The following is a 16,008-nucleotide window of genomic DNA, read 5'->3' on the forward strand; positions in this document are numbered from 1 at the left end:
ACATGATGTCAGTGAATGCCTAGGCTCCATGAGAAGCTTCCTAAAACTATGATTTTTCTCCGTACAGTTGCATAGTAACTCCATATATCCCCAACACCTGTTAGGCACAGTTGCAAGGAAGCATCCACCTTTAACACTGTTTTCACAGGTGTTGCCAGGAAAATAAGGAGTGAAATAATCATTCCCAAAGCTGAATGTTTTCAGTGTAAAGATTCCACTCCTTAGACTATCTCTTTCCTACTATTTTAGCAACAAGATGGTCCTTTCTTTTATGAAATTGTCCCTCCTTGGCAAAATAGAAAAAAAATTGGTAGCCTTAAGCTAATCCCCTCAATTCTTTTTTGTAGTTTCTTGGTCCAGGAGATCTATTGTACATTTGAGGATCACTTCTCTACAGCATCCTCCAAACCAAGGAATTTAAGGTCAGTCGTTCAGTTATCACCAGTTCTCATCTACTTTATCACCATGGTGACCAGCCAGTCTTGGGGCAACAAACAACCTACAGAAAATTTAAGTCAGTGTTCAGCAGGGAGGAGAATGAAAATTTTTACAGTTTATAAATTTGTGGTCTGTAAGTTCCTGGTCACTCTGGAACTTTTCCCTCCATCCATAAGCCCCTCACTGTGCCCTATCCATCCTGCATCCTCACAGTTATCACCTCCCATTTCAGAAATCAATTTCAGGGTGCTGTGCCAACTTGTGCTCTTCCCACCACTGATCTGAGAACCCCAAACCAAGACCCTTCAGCTCCTAGAATTCTGAGGTCAGCCTGATGGCACCCAAGGCTCTCGAGAACAATCCACAGCATTCTATCAGATAAAATTCCACTGAAATAAAAGCCCAAGGCTAGCTTCTCTCTACTCCAGCATCTCACCCAATCCAGATGATCCTAAAGTCTATCCCATCCACCCAGGAAAGCTTAGCTGTGGGAAGCCAAAGCTGAGGAGGGGCATCTGCCCCTCCAGGAACTCCAGACAGAGAACGGCGGCAAGAAAATCAGTTGGTCGTAACAGGCTCTCAGCTACTTACAAGATTTTTTTTTCAACCAAGAATACATTAATATGTAAAGTTAAAATTCCCTGTTTTCCAGGGATTATGAAAGTGAAAGTGAAGGTCACTCAGTCGTGTCCAACTCTTTGTGACCCCATGGACTATACAGTCCATGGAATCCTCCAAGCCAAAATACTGGAGTGGGTAGCCTTTCCCTTCTCCAGGGGATCTTCCCAACCCAGGGATCGAAACCAGGGCTCCCACAATGCAGCCAGATTCTTTACCAACTGAGCCACAAGGAAAGCCCAAAGATCCTTGAGTGGGTAGCCTATCCCTTCTGCGGCGGATCATCCCGACCCAGGAATCGAACTGTGGTCTCCTGCATTGCAGGTGGATTCTTTACCAACTGAGCTACCTTTAATTTAACTGTGGGCTACTTAAATTTTTCTTTATTTAATTTTCCCCCCAAAATTAATTCAAAAAAAAAGTTTAAAAATTCATAAACACTAAATATTTTAATATCTTCATTTACCTTGTTTCTAACTGAGCTAATCAGTGACATATATTTGTTGTAAAGAGTTAATTTCCCAGATTAAACATGCACATAAACATGTAAATATGACAGTATTTTGAGTTATATGAAGCTAATAGAGATAACATTTATTGGGCTAGCCACTGGGCCACTGGGCACTTTGCTTGGATTACCTCAGTTAATGCTAATAACAAACCTATAAAGAAGGTGCTTTTCTTATTCCCATCTTATAGATGAGGTTATAGAAGAGCAACTTCATTACTGTAATTTAATCTCCACTAACTCAGAATTCGAGTAGAGTGTTTATTCTGGCTATAAAAAGCTTGAATATGCATATTAGAAATAAAACAGCATTATACAAGGCATAGTTAACCTCCTAGAAAGTCCTATGTTCTAAGACATACTGAAAAGCAGATCAGTTGCAAGACTTCCAACGGAACTGTTTGAGAAGGTTCTGTCTGAAACTATGCTATGTTGAACACTAAAATTCAGACTTCCACTATCTAAGAGTGGGTTTCCTCTCACTGTTACCTCAACAATTGGTAGCTAGTCTATAGATTATACAATATAATACATATCATTTGTCACTCCCCGCATGTCTATCTCCCTCCTCCCACAACATTATCCAGACCTGTGCTTTCCCCAACCCAGGTGCTCTGAGGAAAGCTGACACATCACCCAGTGTAGGGATAAGCCAATTAGGAAATAGCTCCCATCCCTGTCAATCAACAGGGGAACATATGACTCAGTTCAGGCCAATGAAATGCCAGGGTTGGCTTTCTGGGGAGGGACTTCTGGAAAAGATAGTTTCTCAGTCTTTCAAAGAGTTACTGGAAAGGATGCTTCTTTCCTTCTGGCTGGAGAGGTATGCAACAATAAGCTCAGAAACTTCTGTGGCCATTTTGCCTCCAGGAGAAAAGCAAGGCCTAGGATGCACTGACACCATGGAAAAGCAGCTGAGAGAAGGGAAGAAACTGGACTGCTGATGACAAGTTGAGCTGCTATCACACATGTACCCTATAGTCCATCCCATCTCTGCATTTTGCTGGTACAAGTCACTTAATTTAATTCCCTGTGCTGTGGGAGCCCCTTTGAGTTCCGTTTTATGACATTCACAACCCCAAAGAATCCAAACTGAGAAATGGGAAATAAGCAGTCATCCACAGCTTTTTCCTAGCACTTGCTCATATTTTGCTTTGCCCTGTTTCCAGTGGTTTTGTGTTTTTTTTTTCTTGAAAAAATACAACGGACTTTGAAGAAACACTTTCATGAACTAATGAGTGGCCGTGAGCAAGTCACTTTATCTCCCTGTGTCTTTTCAACTCTAGAACGGGTAAAGTTTGACTGGAGGGTTTCTGGCTCCTTCCAGCCCCCACAGCCAATGATCGGTTCCATGTAGCTGACCTAATAATGCAAAGTTTCACTCACTCAAATCAACGAAAAGCCCTATTTGGGTTCTAAAGTAGAAACATCCCTTTTAATATATTCCAAGTGAGAATATATTAAGAGCGCATCTCTTGGTCGATCGGGTATTTTCCATTTGCGCCTGGATATCCACCCCTGAGGGGGCTTCCCTAGTGGCGCAGAAGGTAAAGAATCTGCCTGGAATGCACACACGCCTGTGGGTGTCCAGGCCCAGTGCAGCTGACCTCCAATCTGTGGGGCATTTTCCACACCACAAGGATCAAAGAAATGAGCATTCAAACACCCAGAATGTCAGAGAAGCTACCTGTTTCACGATTAAGAGGCTTAATCTCTCAGGGTCGTCCTGCTTCTGTGTCTTCCTCTTTCAGCATCCTCCAGAGCCAGGGCCTGTAGGGGTGACCCAGAAAGCACATTCAGGATATCTGGCTTCACCATGGGGACAGATCATATCAACCAGGAGGGACTGAAGAAGCAGCTAAGGATGGAGCCCTGAAGAACCCAGCAATGGAAGGACCTGCCTGGTGAGAGGCCCTTGCAGGGTTCCTGGGGGTAGAGAGGATTTAAGAAAGAAAGACACTCAATTCTAAACTAATAGTCACTCAGTTCCAAAACCCAGGAGTCATTGTGACTCCCCTCTTTCCCTTACACCCTATGTCCAACCCATCAGCAAATGATGTCAGCTTTATCTGCAAAATACATGCAGACTCTCACCATCTCCACTGCTATCACTTTGGTCCAAAAAGCTTCTCTTATTAGCATATTGCTCTAACCTCCTAGCTGGTCCCCATACTTTCATCCTTGCCCGTTATAATCCATATATTGTGGGTTGAATTGGGTTATAGGTTGAATTGTGTCTCCCCACAATTCCTACATGAAAGTCCTAAGCCCAGAACCTCAGGACATGACCTTATCTGGAATAGGGTCGAAGGCAATGTCATGAGCTGTTAAGCTGAGGTCGTACATCATACACTGAGCAGTAAGTGTGTTAGTCGCTCAGTCGTGCCCGGCTCTTTGTGACCCCATGGACTGCAGCCCACCAGGCTCCTCTGTCCATAAGATTCTCCAGGCAAGGACACTGGAGTGGACTGCCATTTTGTTCTTCAACACTGAGCAGGGTGGGTCCCTAATCCAATGTGACTGGTGTCCTTACAAAAAGGGGAAACTTGGACACAGATACCTACACAGTGACAGCACCATGTGAAGACTGGAGTCACACTGCCACAAGCCAGGCAATTAGCAGAAGCTAGGAGAGAGGCCTGGAATGCGTCCTTCCCTAGAGCCTGCGAGGCAGCGTTGCCCTGCAGACATCTTGTTCTCGGACTCTTGGCCTCAGAACAATGAGACTATAAATTCCTGCTCTTTAAGCCACCCAGCTTGTGGTACTCTGTTATTGGAATACTAGCAGACTAATACACTAGGCTCCTCACAGCCTCCTAAGTGATCATTTAAAAATCACTCTTCTGCTCAAAACATTCCCGTGTGCGTGCTGAGTCACTTCAGTCGTGTCCGACTCCTTGCGACCCCATGGACTGTAGTCTGCCAGCCTCCTCTGTCCTTGCGATTCTCCAGGGAAGAATACTGGAGTGGGTTGTCATGCCCTCCTCCAGAGGACCTTCCCAACCCAGGGATCGAACCCATGTCTCTATGTCTCCTGCATTAGCCAACAGGTTCTTTACCACTAGCACCAGCTGGGAAGCCCAAAACATTCCTAGAGTGTCTCATCTCTCTCAAAGTAAAAGGCAAAGTCTTTGAAATGTCCCACGAGACGCACACGACCTGGCCCAGCCTCTTCCCTGAACCCCTCTCTTCTACTCTGCGCTTCAGTTTCCTCCAAACACAGTGGCTTCCTCTAACATCCCAAGCAGGCTCCCACCCCAGGCCTTTCATGTGCTTGTCCCCTGCCTGGAGTACTCTTCCTCCAGGCATCCTTCACTTCCTGCAGGTTTCCATGATAATGTCACCTTCTCAGTAAGACCCTTCTAACAACCCCAGCACCCATCCCCTTCCCGGCTGTATCTTTCCTTGTTTTGCTCATCACCACCTGACTTTTATTTATATTTTTATCCATCTCCCCTCACACTAGATTAGAAACTCCCTGAAAGCAGGGACCTGGTAGTATGGTATGCCCCAGAGCCCAGCACACAGGTGATGCTCAAGAAATAGTGCCTGAGAGGTTTATCTGCAGAATGAAAGAAGGCAAGAGAAAAGAGAGTTGCAAGAAGGAGGAAGTTGTCCACAGTGTCAGAAGTAGCAAAGGCTCCAGAAAGATAAGGACCAAAGTGTGTATTGGGTGTGGTCACATGGAGGCCACAGGTGACATGGGGAGAGCAGTTCATGTGGAAGCAGGAGCCCTGTGCAGCAAACCCATCGCATCCTCCCTTGCACCCCTCACACCTCCCAAGGGCAGAAGCCGGCCTGAGCGGGCTGCCTCAGTAAAGGACCAAAACCCAAGGGTAGGTTCTTTCCGTCTGGGAAAGAACGGGAAGGAAGAAGAGAGGCAAAAGACAAAGAGGGGGTGAAGGTTTGAGGAAAGACTCCAGCAGCATGACTGCAGGGGGTGAGGTCCCAGGAACTGAAGGAGTGAGTCCCTGGGTGCAGGAAGAAGGTTCCCTCTGGCCAGGAGGAAGAGGGGCATGTCCTCCTCTGAGTGGAAGGAAACCAAGATGGGATGAGCCCAGCTGGAGATCATGGCATGATGGGGGAGGAGAGAACCTGGGTGGGCTTGCTGCTGAGCGAGGGGCTGAAATCACTGAAGGCAGGTTGTCTCCTGAGTGACCAAGGACAGACAGGAGGGGGACTGGAGGGAGTGGGGACGGTGGGGAACGTCTCTCAGGGTCAGCCCTGAAACCCAGCACCCCCACAGGTCTCCCTCACATCACCCAGTACCCACCCTGACGGGAGAGAGAGCAGGTCACAGGCCAGCATCACTGAGGTCGCAGCTGAGAGGCCGTGGGCTCAGACACGCACAGTCCATGTGGCTGTGGGTTTCTGGGACAAGCCCGTGGCAGCCTGAGTTTAGGAGACGGGCCTTTTCCAAATGAAGAATGCTGGGACCCCACACAGCGCCACCCCTTTCTGTCTGGGCTGCCTCACTCTCCCAGGCCCCCACATTCAACCCTTCCGGTCCTCATTCTCCGCTCCCCTGATTCCTCCCCGTCAGTCACCAATCCTGCCTCTTACATTTGTGTGCTGGGTGCGACCCAAGTTAAAACCCTCACACACTAGTCCCGTGCAGTGTTCTGAACATCTGCTTACACTTGATGAAACTAAGCCTCAAGAAACGAAGTCACGTGCTCCAGGTCTCACAGGCAGCAAGTCAAATCCCAGTCGGGGTCTGAAATCTTCCATCTCTCTTTCTTCTTGTCTATATTCATATCTCCACCCTGGTCCAAGGCCTCAACATTTCATTCCTAAAATTTAATATAATAAATGTCTTCTAACTGACCTTCTAGCATCCCCCCTGGTTCAGGGGACACATCCAGATGAACCTTCCCACACCATTGTCTTGTTTGGTTTTTCTGTTCCAATAAGACTTTACATACAAAAATAGGCTCCAGGCCATAGTTGGCTTGCAAGTCACAGTTTTCCAATCATTGAATTATAGTCTTCACAGAATTATGAAAATTTTTCTCCATTATTTGTTCAAGTATTCTTCCCTCTCCCACTGAGACTTCACTTACAGATATGTTAGATCACTTAATGTTGTCCCACAAGTCAATGCTATGCTTTTGTTTTAAATATCTCTGTGCTTCTTCTTGGACAGTTTCTATTGCCGTGACTTCAAGTTGGTGTCTAATCTACTTTAATCTCATCCAGTATGTTTTTTTGTTTCCAATGCTGTATCTTTCAGCTCTAAAAGTTCCACTGGAATCTTTTTTAACATCTTCTGTTTTCTTCTCTTTTCTGATCTTGTTTTCTCTCCTTGTTGAATATGTGGAGAGTATTTATAATAGCTCACAGCACTGTTTTTACCCATTGCTGTCCTATGTAACCGGAAGGATCCTTCTTCACTCTTGTTTCCCACATGCATGCTCTGCTCCACCCCATGCACCCCTCAAGGTCCCAGTGCTGGGACATTCATTCCCTCCCTCATCCCCATAGCTCCACCCCTCTGAGCACCCTATTTGAGTCCCAACTTGCTGAGCAATCTGTGTTCTTGTGAGTTCACTGCATTTAGCTTCTCTTGGCAAGTGTTCCGTCTGCTGAGTTTCCGAGTAGATGGCACACCCCTTGAGGGTAATTAATATATGTGTTGAATGCTTGGAATTGCCCACTGCTTAACAGAGTCTACAAGGGTAGATGTCACTTGATCTACAGAACAATTCTGATGGAGTGCAGATGATATACTTCTAGAAGTATAAATATAAGAAAATACAAGAGAACTGGGACAGGTAAAGGAAGGGACACAGGGCCTTCTTGAAGTTTTAGAAGGGTAACTATTCTTCCTTTGTAGGAGCCCCCAGAGTTTGACACCATGGAACAGCCACCATGATAATAATGAGGGTGGCTTGACGGAGCTCTCTGCCTGCCTCCTGCATATTCAAGGTCTTGGAACCCCTGCTTAGCTATCTGCTTGCACTCACACAGATATCCTATCTTCCTCCCTCTTCATGGGAAGAGCTTAAAATGTGAGCAATTCAAATCTGGCTGAATGGAGTTCACAGTGACCAGCAGGATGGTAAACGTAGGGAAGAGGATCCTCCACTTCTGGGAAATAGGGAGTTGGCCCTAACCCATTTCAACTATCAGCTGGGGACAACGCAAAAAAAAAAAAAATTAAGATTCCCTCTAGAAAAATGGTACAAATGAACCTATTTGTAAAGCCGAAATAGAGACACAGATGTAGAAAACAAATGTATGGACACCAAGGGGAGAAAGGGGTGGGGGGGAGAGATGAATTGGAAGACAGGGATCGACATATATACATTACTATGTATAAAATAGAGAATTAATAAGAACCTACTGTATAGCACAGGGAACTCTACTCAATGCTCTGTGGTGACCTAAATGGGAAGGAAATCCAAAAGAGAGGGGATATATTATACATATAGCTGAATCACTTTGCTGCACAGATGAAACGGTTGTAAAGCAACTATACTCCAATAATTTTTTTTTTTTTAATTCTAAGAATTCCGGGGCCAAAGCAGGAGGATGGTTGGGAAAAGTGAAAGTCAACAAGGCACTCAGGAGTCTATGCAGACAGAATGGACAGCACCTGAATAACAGGGCTCTGGGAGGCTTGGGGACGCAGCAGGGGCCGGAGAGAGTGGGACAAATTGAGAGAGTAGCACTGAAACATATGCATTGCTGCTGCCGCCACTAAGTTGCTTCAGTCGTGTCCGACTCTGTGCGACCCCATAGACGGCAGCCCACCAGGCTCCCCTGTCCCTGGGATTCTCCAGGCAAGAACTCTGGAGTGGGTTGCCATTTCCTTCTCCAATGCATGACAGTGAAAAGTGAAAGTGAAGTCGCTCAGTTGTATCAGACTCTTAGCGACCCCATGGACCGCAGCCTACCAGGCTCCTCCGTCCACGGGATTTTCCAGGCAAGAGTACTGCAGTGGGGTGCCATTGCCTTCTCCGAACATATACATTACCACATGTAAAACAGAGAGGTAGTGGGAAGTTGCCCTATAACACAGGAAGCTCAACCTGGTGTTCTGTGACAACCGAGAGGAGTGGGATGGGCTGCAAGGGTGGGAGGGAGGTTCAAGGAGGAGGGGACATGTGTGTACTTATGGCTGATTCACGCTTTGTACAGCAGAAACCAACCCAACACTGTAAAGCAATTATGTGCTATGCTTAGTCGCTCAGTCGTGCCCGACTCTGCAACCCCACGGACTGTAGCCTGCCATGCTCCTCTGTCCATGGGGATACTCCAGGCAAGAATACTGGAGTGGGTTGCCATGCCCTCCTCCGGGGGATCTTCCCAACCCAGGGATTGAACCAGGGTCTCCTGCACTGCAGGCGGATTCTTTACCAGCTGAGTTACCAGGGAAGCCCTCAAAGCAATTATACTCTAAACTAAAAACAAACAAACAAGGGTCCAGGAGGAACCTATGGAGGGGAAGGCAATCCTGTCCACCAAGATGCCCACTAAGAAATCAAGATCTCCCCAAACCCATAGAACCAAAGGCACAGTGTGGTCCTCAAGACACAGTGGAAATACCAGGAGCTCTGGAGTCAAGCCTGGGATCAAACCCTGACCCTGTCATATAGTGGCTGGCCAACTTACGCTGGTCACTTCCCCTCTCTGAGTCTGGCTCTGCATGAGCTAATGTGAAGCCTAAATGAAACAAGAAATGTGGGGACACATCCAGCACAGTGCCTGGCATTCTATAAGGGGCCCTATAAGTATGCTGCTCTCCCTTCTTCCAACCTTCAGATCTCACAGCTCTCAACCCTCCCTAAGAGGAGCTAGTGCATAAGCTAGAGAGCATTTCCCAGGGGGAAGGTTTGCAAAGAAGGGTGGCCAAAATCAGCAAAAGGCAGGAGGACAAAAGGAGCTCCTCATGACCACGAAGAGAGAAGCACTGGACTTCTGTCAGTGCCAGGGTTTCGAAACACACCAAGCCCCAGATCAGACCTAAACAGGAAGTTTGTGACAAGCTTAGAAAACACGCTAGCTCAACTGCAGGAGGTTGACAGCACTCAGAAAAGATGGAAATGAGCACTTCTGGGGGGCAGGGGTAGGTATGGAATAAGGAGCGTGCGCAGTCAACATTCCACAGACACACAACTCCTCCCAGTGCCCAGAGCACCTGCCCTGTGCTCCCCTCTCATACGAAGCACAGGGACCAATCCCACACAGCTGCCCTGGTTTTCTGGCTTCCACGCGGAGCCTGTCAACATCTCCCCACTCTCTGTCCCTCTCCTCCCTCCCCAGGCATCAGGAGCAGTGGACACTTTGATCAGCTCTCAGGGATCTGGGGGACTCAGGTGTTGAGATCATTTCTCAGGTGGGAGAAATTAGCACAGAACGAGGAAGTGATGTGTGGAGGTCCCACAGGGCTCTCCACCAACATCTGGTTGGCTCCCAGGAGGGCCTCCTGGCCCTCCACCATGGGTTCTCCAGGCTGCCATGTTTCCTCCTCTGAAATCCTGCCTGGGACTAACATTTTCACTTGTACTGTTCACCCTGGTACGGGACACTGTAATTTCAGATCGCTTACTTGTAAAGGCAGGAAATACAGACATGCCTGACCTCCATGATTTGTGTCCGTCCCCAGATGAAGTGAAAACTAGAAAGCTCCTTCCCCTTTGTTCTTAATTTCCTAGCACATGTGGATTGAGCCTTGATACCAGGCCCTATGTCTGTTGGGTGTGTTCCAGAAAATACTTAGTAAATTAATAAACAACATCATTACCATTTCATCCCAACTTCCCCACCCGCTCCCCACTCCCCCATCACTACCACCAAACTGTCCCACTGGTCCTGATATGCCCTGGGCAGACAGGTCCTTAGCTCCGCCCCTCCTGGGTCAACCACCCAATTGTGAACTCAGTTCCCTGATTGTCAGCCTCAGTGCCCGCCCCCTCCTTGGCACCTCCCAGCAGTGGTTTCCCCACCTCCCCAAGTTAGGTTCCTTTTTTAAAAATGACTCATTTAGGAAGAGACAAAACCAAAAACTTCAATGGTGAAGATAAAACAGCACCGACTCTCTTTAAACACCTCCTACTCCATGTAAAACTTAGATCCGATAAAGACACCCCAGACTGGACCTCCTCTTTTTAAACACCTCCTACTCCATGTAGAACTTAGATTCAATAAAGGCACCCGAGACTGGACCTCCTCGTTTTGAACTTAAGGTATACACAATTCTTCTAGCAAAACACATTTCCAGTAATGTCTTCTCTCTGAACTCTTCAGGGTCTTCTTTACAAATGGAGGTGTCAGTACCTTTTTAAAAATGTGGGAATGAGAAGTGAAAGTCCATGCTTTCAACTCCTGGGTCAACAATTATTTCATGTTTTACTACGTTTATGATTCTGACGTACTGGACAAAGGACATTGACATTATACCACTGGCCTGATGAGAATTATGGGGAGTTGTTGTTGTTTTTTTTAATAAAAAGTAAGATTTCTTCATATGTGAGAAGTTTATAATATTTTGTGCACAGTATCTGAAAGAAACAACATTGTAGGATATAAGATGTAGAATCATAACATTTTAGGACAAAAATGTGCAATTAGGATGAACCTAATCCTGAGATTCTCAACATTGGCTGCAATAAAAAAATTCCCAAACTGGAAGAAAACTTAACAAAAAATTCCCAGGCCCTACTCCCAGAGATTTGGATACACCTGGACTGTACAGGGGTTCTGACATTGGTTTTTTCTCTTAAGTTTCCTGGTGATTTTAATGTGCAGCCAGGGTTGAGGACTCCTGATCTACGGCAGATAAGGAAACAGAGATCTAAAAAAATTAAGGTGCAGCCCCAAGTTGCATAGCCGGATACAAAACCTGAACCAAATATGACATTTACAAACCTCCATCCAGTTCTGCTACCTTGCTCAGATTTTCAGTATTCATCCAATTGTTAAAACCTTTTTTTTTTTTTTTTTAATTTGGGGGACTAACACAGACATGCCAACTTTTCATTTTGTCAAACAAGGGTATTTTTATAAATATCTATCAGTGACTGTCACTGCTTCCTGACATGTCTCATGCTTATTTGCATGCCTGCCATCTCTCCACCCCAAACCATCTATCTCTCCACGCCCAGGAGGTAAGATTGGACCATAGCTGGCCCTGTTCACAGTCTTACTCACCTCTACTCACCCTGCCCCTCACCAGCACCCACAGGACAAATCCAGATACAACCCAGGAACTCAAAAATTCTCCATCTTCCCCTTTCCTGACCTCCACAATACTGATTTCTGAAAACCCCTTCCTTGACCACAATCTACTTCCCAGTCCCTCCAAACCCACCCTTGGCCTTTCTCCTGACCAATGCATGACAGCTAATATTTATATGAGTCACAAAATTCAATATTTACAATTCATTCTTCCATACACATTATCCCTTTCAAATCTCTCCCTCATTAAGGACATACTGGAAATTTTTTAAAATTGAAGTCTAGTTGCTGTACAATATTAAATGTTACAAGTGTACAATATAGTGATTCATAATTTTTAAAGGTTATATTGCCTGTACAGTTGTAATAAAACATTGCCCATATTCCCTGTGTTGTACAATATATCCTTGTAGCTTATTTCATAGCTAACAGTTTATACCTCTTACTCCCCTATCCCTATTTTGCCCCTCCCACCTTCTGCTCCTAACAGGAAACCACTTGTTTGTGTCTGCTTCTTTTTCTATTATATTCACTAGCTTGTTTTATTTTTTAGATTTCACATATAAGTGATATCATACAGTTTTATGTCTTTATCTGACTTCTTTCACTGAGCACAATGCCTCCAAGATGCACTGGAAATTTTTAAAGAGGCGACCTCTGAGGAGTAGGATTAGAGGCTGAAGTGGGAAGGTGGGCAGGGGGTTTCTCTTTATACCCTTCAGTCTGAGTTTGAGGCAAGCATGTAATTTTTAAGTGGGATAAAAATCACACATACATGCACACATAGAATAAAACAAAGCAAGTTACAAAATACACCTACAGTTTGCTTCCACCTTGTAAATACACATGTCTCGGGGAAGTCTCCATACCCAAGTTTTCAACATAAATGATATTTCAGTTCAGTTCAGTTCAGTCACTCAGTCATGTCCGACTCTTTGCAACCCCATGGACTGCAGCACGCCAGGCTTCCCTGTCCATCACTAACTCCCCAAGTTTGCTCAAACTCATGTCCACCAAGTCAGTAATGCCATCCAGTAATGCCATCTGTTGTCCCCTTCTCCTCCTGCCTTCAATCTTTCCCAGTGTGGGGGTCTTTCCTAATGAGTCAGCTCTTCACATCAAGTTGCCAAAGTATTTTGGCCACCAGATTTCGTTGAGTACGGTGTTCATGCTCTCAAAGTTATTTTATGGCTTCCATATCTAGGTGGCGGGATGATGGGTGACGTTAATTTCACTTCCTTTTTCTCTTTGCTTATCTTTATTATGTTTTATTTATGTAATAAAGAATATTGAAAGTTTAAAAACTGTACCAAAGCATTATCTGATCTCTGAAACCTACACAGTATCAAGACGCCACAGCACCAGAGCATGATTCAGTCTGATATGCAGAAATATCTCCTTTTCTGAAAAATGCAAAATTTCTCCCCAGTCAGGTCTTGGCTTCTGCAGCCTTCCCAGAGGGCAAATCTACCATTACAACTGACCCCAGCCACACCCAAGCCCTGGCGCTTCCCAAGAACTGATGTAGAAAAGAAGCCCAAGTGCAGCGGTCAAGTCCCTTCTGGGGCCCAGCTGGCCTTTTCAGCTTCATCTTCCCCTTCTCCCCACGTTTCAGCCACACGGAACAGTTGCTCTCTCCTGAGTGTCTCCACTGGCTCCTGCCTCTAAGTTTTCACCCAGGCTGTGTCACCCACCCCTTACTTGTTTCCTTCCTGAGTCTCTGCCAAAGCAAGCAGCCACACCTCCTCCAAGTAACATTCAAACCCACAGCTTGAAGATCGGGAGCCCAGAAACTCTCATGATGGAGGGAAAGCTGTGGAATTCTCCACAGACCCCACTGCTCCCTAGTATCCAACAAGGCAGTGCAGAGGGTGAGCGTGTTTTCCAGGTAGCAAGAACCATGAGCTCGAGGGCCTGGAGCTCAGAGGGTGTGTGATAAGTTCTGGGGAAGAAGAGGCATTTAGAATGTCTGAAGCACCTCCTGGCCATCCAAGGCTCAGCAGAAAGAAAAATCCAAAGACGTTTAGCAAAATATACAAGGGCCAGCACAGAGAGGCCCAAGAGAAGGGCTCTTAGCCTTCCATTTGCTACTCCTCCTTCCAACTGCTTCCCCGCAATTCACTCTGCCCTTCCAGTGTATATGGGCTGAGGCTAACAGGAGTGGGTGGAAAAAATAGGAATAGAGAAAAATGAGATTAAGCAACACCACACTGAGGTTCTTCCTGTGCAACACCAAGTACTCGGGTGATGCTTGGGGCAGGCTGGAGAGAGTGGGGAACGTGGTGCTTGGCCCTCTCCTCGGTGTCAGGCCCAAAGGTGAAAGATGTCTGCAATTATACAAAGTTCCAAGAACCTTCAGAGACATTTCAAAAGAACCGTGAGGCTTTAAAACTGTCGAGACACAGACTGGTTATGCTCCACCCCGCTGCCTCTGTGGCCTGTGTGAAGCCTTTGGGGAAATCCTCCTGGGGGCCGTGGGACTACCCTCCCTACCTTCTGTCCTGTAAGAAGGAGACTTGCGACAATTCCAGCTCCTCACATGTCCACCTCCATTGGGTGTGGTCACCAGGCTGATACCCGGGGGGAGATACAGCTCTGTGAAAGCACAGTGCTGTCGCAGACTTCGTGTCTGTCACCTCTCCTGAAAACACTCAACGAGACCATAAGCTCCTCATCTCTAGCTTATTCTCTTTCCTTTTAAAGAACCCTCCCTGCTGGCTCTCAGTGGGCATTTACTAACCAAGGAGAAAACCAGCCCTCCGATCCATCACCGCCTGCCACGCGGCCCCTCTCCCAGGGCCCCGGCCCTCCCTGGGCTCTGGGGCAGATCCCTCTGAAGAAGTTCCCTCAGGCTTTGCAGGCGTAATGGCATCTCCCCCATGTCACTGGTCTGTGGGCACCATCGCTGTTGGCCCCCTGAACCCTGGAATAGTTACTCTAGCCTCTTCAATTAAAACTTCAGAGCAAGGGAAGGGTTCCAAGAACACTCAGGACCCAAGATCTGTACTGAAGGAAGCTGGAGCCTTCTTGGAGACTGAAGAGATGGACACTCTCAAAATGGCCGGAAAACACACCCTGGAGGGCATAGTGGGCAGTCCCCTGCCGCTGCCTGCGTGGGGGAGGCGTGGGGGCTGGAATGGCTGGAGAAGGGCTCGCAGAGGAAGTGAGATCTGAGTTGGGTCCCAAAAGTGGGTTTAATTGGGTCAAGTGGAGAGGAAGTGGGAAGACCATCCCAGCACAAGCGCAGCACTGACCACAGTGTGGGTAGGGCCCCACTGCGGGGGAAGGGGACCCAGGGAGGCAGTGGTGGGTACACGTGTGCATGCAAGAGTCAGACAAAATCGCTCTGATTTTGTCAGAGCGATTGACAAAGACAAAATCAACTTTGCCTCTTGTTAGCTGTTGCAACAGGGCAACTCACTAACTCCCTCAGTCCCACTCTGAAGATGCCTGCCCGCTGGAGTCATTGCGAAGACTGAACAAGAAGATGCCCGGAAAATGCTCAGGATGCTGAGTGCCTGCTGTCAATGAACATCATGTTATTCCTGCTACAGTCAAACACCCAGTGCTCACCCTGCTGATGTCGACAGGGTACTTTCTTCTTTATAAACCACGATGCTGGGAGGGAGGAGACACTGCCTGACCAGGCACATCCTGAATAACCTAAGAAGTGTATAAGAGCCAGATGGGCATTGGAATGCCCCAGCGGCCAGGGGGTGGTGGGTATTCTCAGCCGCGCATGCACGCGCACACACACACACACAGAGAAGCACACATGCTTCTCTGCCTTACTGGACCACCTACTGCAGCACCTGGGCTCCCTAAGCTTCCAGCTGAACTGGGCAAAGGGAAAGCATTTATTCCCCGCTTCCTTCTGTTTCCCTGGTGGCTCAGATGATAAAGAATCTGCCTGCAATGCAGGAGACCTGGGTTTGATCCTTGAGTTGGGAGGATCCCCTGGAGAAGGAAATGGCAACCTACTCCAGTATTCTTGCCTAGAGAATCCCATGGACAGAGGAGCCTGGCTACAGTCCATAGGGTCACACAGAGTCACACACAACTGAGCAACTAACACTTACACTTTCCTTGGCAGTGGTTGTATCCCTTCAGCATCACAGCTATTGTCAGGGGCCCCAACTCCCCAACTCCAGAGCTCTGTCCTCTTAGCCAAGGGGGAGATAGCAGCTTCCCACTGCTGCCAACCCCACAGGTGCCTGCCTACCCTTTGGCTTCCCTAACCCTGACCATCCTTCTCTAAATAC

The 16,008-nt window shown here is 47.1% G+C and overlaps 1 protein-coding gene across 12 annotated transcripts in view; it reads right to left on the minus strand.

Annotated features, from left to right (window-relative positions):
- TRERF1 (transcriptional regulating factor 1) overlaps positions 1–16,008 on the minus strand; it is a 209,609-nt gene that overhangs the window by 120,180 nt on the left and 73,421 nt on the right. For 10 of the 12 annotated variants that reach the window (XM_061398184.1, XM_061398183.1, XM_061398188.1 and 7 more), the window contains one exon: positions 3,252–3,334. The exons of 1 other annotated variant lie outside the window; for it this stretch is intronic. The gene's annotated coding sequence lies outside the window, so the exon portion shown is untranslated. Of the gene's footprint in view, positions 1–3,251; positions 3,335–7,910; positions 7,951–16,008 lie in introns of all 12 variants that reach the window. One more of the 12 variants, XM_061398186.1, reaches the window with a different exon arrangement.

Source organism: Bos javanicus, chromosome 23, assembly GCF_032452875.1.
Source record: "Bos javanicus breed banteng chromosome 23, ARS-OSU_banteng_1.0, whole genome shotgun sequence".
In the NCBI taxonomy this organism is placed as follows: domain Eukaryota; kingdom Metazoa; phylum Chordata; class Mammalia; order Artiodactyla; family Bovidae; genus Bos; species Bos javanicus.